Source organism: Pteropus alecto, unplaced genomic scaffold, assembly GCF_000325575.1.
Source record: "Pteropus alecto unplaced genomic scaffold, ASM32557v1 scaffold40, whole genome shotgun sequence".
NCBI lineage: Eukaryota > Metazoa > Chordata > Mammalia > Chiroptera > Pteropodidae > Pteropus > Pteropus alecto.
In genome coordinates, this window is record NW_006431919.1 from 17,952,814 (window position 1) to 17,956,148 (window position 3,335).

Here is a 3,335-nt window from a genome sequence, read left to right on the forward strand (position 1 = left end):
TTAAAAACATTTTTGGGACCGTCCTGGAAGCAGTTTTCATCCTGCTTCCTTTTATTATAAAATATATCCTAAAGATAAGTCCTGAAATTCAGGACGCCAAATTGATTTCAACATTGTGAAATACAGCATACTACATCGCGCACGAAAGAATATTATAATTTGCGAAATTTAGTTGAACTGACCACTTAAGATTAAGGCACTTTATAGTGTAAGTTGTACCTCAATTTAAAAGTTGAGTAATATTGTAATAAAATAAAGAGAATATATATGTGTACTTTAAAGAATAGTACAATGAACTTATGAGTCCCCAACACCCAGACCAAGAGATAAACGGTGACCGTACCCCGCCAAACCCTGGCTCATTGCATTCTGCTTTCTCTCCCCCAAAAGGCAGCTCCTATCTGAATTTCGAGTTAGTCACTCACTTGCTTTTCTTTATAGTTTTGACATCGAGGTGCACATCCGAACTAAGACATCCTTTTGTTTTGCTCATGTTGATCATTACGTAAATAGTACTTCAAGGTCTGTGTTCTTTAGTGATGCATCTTTTACTCACCTTTGAACACTGATTCATCTTTGAGATAGATTCGTGTTGATGAGTGTGGCTGAAGCACCTTCATTTTCACGGCTGTATAATATTCCACTGTGTGAAACTCCTACGGCTTATTTATCCATCCAACTGTTAGTAGGTATTGGGTTGTTTCTAGCCTCTACTATTATGTTCAAGGCTGTTTGAACCTAACTGTCTGTGTCTCCAGGTGTGCGCATACAGCAGCCGTGGTACGTGGTCCTAGAGTGGAGTTGCCGGATCTAGGAGGATTATGTTTAACTTTACGAAGTTGTGCCACGCTGTCTTCTAAAGTCTTTGTACATAGTCACAGCTTTTCCAGGGGAAGATTTCCCATCGATGCCTACTCTCTCCATTTCTCGTACGGACGACTCTAATTTTTGCCAGTCTGGTGGGTAAATTACAGTATATTATCATGATTTTTTGTTGCTGTTGTTTTGCTGACTAATGAATAGATTGGATAAATTTATATATGTTGGGGCCATTCGTGCTTCCTGCTCCGTGAAGTTCCTGTTCATTTCTCCTGCCTAGTTTTCTCTTTTGGGTAATTTATATTCACTCGTTCATTTATTCGTCACATGTTACTGAGCATCTATAAGTGCCAGGTACTCTTCTAGATCCTCGGGGTATATTGCTGAACAAAATGGTATATTAAAAGGTGAGAAGGGCTCAAGGAAAAAAAAAAGGGGCTGGTAGTTGAGTAATATTGTAATAAATATTGTAATATTTATTACAATATTACTTAACTTTTAAATAGAATAGTCAGGGCAGGTTCCATGATAAGGTGACATTTGAGTAACGCATTGCCAGGCAGATATCTGGGGGTAGGTCATTCCAAGCAAAGGGAGCAACCTGTGCAAAGGCCCTGAGGCAGGAGTGTGCCAGGCTTGTGTGATAAACCTCCTGTAAAAAGCTGAAGACAAAGGAAACCAGTTGGAGGGCAGAGGCGGAGCCAATGTGAGCCTGTGCTGCAAAATGACATTTCTGCAGGCCGGAGTTTGGGTGGGGTGGGGATAGTTGGGCGTGTACTGGAGAGAAGGGAATTTGGTGTTAGAACTCAGCGTGGCTACTTTCTAATTGTGAACAGGGCAAGTGAAAAAAACCTTTTTAAGCCTGACTTTCAAAGTGGAGTCCGTGGTTATCGATGATCTTATCGATGATCGGATGATTATGAGGCTTTGATGACCTCAGGCAGACAGAGGGCCAGTGGAAAGCGTGGTGCTCTGTAAACTCCCATGGAGGCCGGTTTGCCCCCAACTCCCTTTCCTGTGGGACCCCAGGGTGGGGCTTAGGATCTGGGCAGAACAGATGGACTGTTTCTGAGCAGTCCCCCCCGCCAAATTCCTCTTCCTCCCTGCAGCACTGGCAGGCACTGGGCTGCATAAGCCACAGGGATGACTTTGTGGTCCGACCAAGACAGGTGTGTCCCAGAGCACCTCTCCCAACCTCCATCCCTCCTCTTTCCTCCCTCTGCCCTCCTCTCCCCTCCTAGGGTCCCCAGGGCTGCCCGGGGGCTTGTGTTGTGACCCTTGGATCACAGCAAACACGCAGAGAGACCCTGAGATGGAAGAGCAGGGCCTGGAGAAGGAAAATCTGACTCCGGTTTTTCCCAGGCTCTCTGGAGCTGGAGCCTGAAGGGTCTGGGGCCCCTGTGAGTTGCGGTTCTCCAACTTGCCAGATGATGAGTATCACCTGGTTATGAATGTGGCTTTGCTGGCCCTGTCCCCAAAGAGTCCAATTCAAGGGAGCCGGGACAGGCAGGGGCTGGGGTCCGTCCCCACCTCCAGCAGTCAGTGTCTACAGGCAAGTTTGAGAACCACTGAGAGTGGTTTGAAGAGCCAGGGCTTTGGTGGAATCATCTGGATTCAAGCACCACCACCCCCTGCCCAGTCCACACTGCCAGAGCGGCTGTGTCTTTAACTTCTCTGGGCTTCCTTCTGTTTCCTTCGTGGGAATGGACAGAATGAAGTTTGCAGCGTCAGCCCTTAGCCCTGCGCCTGGCACAAAGGAGGTACGAACACATGCTAGGCAAGTGATTCGTAGGGTCAGAGGAGGGTGGGGAGCCCTTGGTGGCTCTGGGTGACCAGCCTGTCAGCCCCGTTCACCTCCCACCCGCTCTCCAGTAAGCTCTCCCGAGAAACAGCAGTGTGGGGAGTGGGGACCAGACTGCCCCTCTGAACCCCCAGCTAGGGTGCCTTCTCCACTGCAAGGTTTTAGGTGGGTCACATCTCTCTGGCACTGAGCTGCTGTGTGGCCTTGAGCAAGTCACTCCTCTTCTCTGGGCATAAGATTGATTCATTATTTCCTCAGCAGTGTGAAAAAGGATTAGATGAATTCACTTTGTAAAGAGTCCAGGACAATGCCTGGCACCGGGTAAGCTCCATGAGTGATGAATGAAACCCGAGCCACCCGCCTCTTTCTGCAGGAGCCCAGGCGAAGGGGTAAGTCAGCAAAACCCGGGCCCGTGGGGCTTGAGCCTGGAATGCTTCCCGGTGGAGGCGAGGGGCCTAAGAAGGGTGGGCTTGCCCAGGAGCAGGGCAGGGGTCTGGATGCTGTCAAGTTCACGGTCTGCAGTCAGCCCCGCGGGTTCTGCTTGTTCTTTTAAATACAGATATTGAGATGTACAACATGGGATTGATTTAAGGGGAAAGCTATACAAAATAAGAAGCTATTCTGTTTTGGCAAAACCTTTGTCTGCTGGCCGGAAATAAAGCAAAGAGGCGAGAGGGCGCGGCGGGCGGGGCGGGCGGCGGGGACCCGGCCTGTC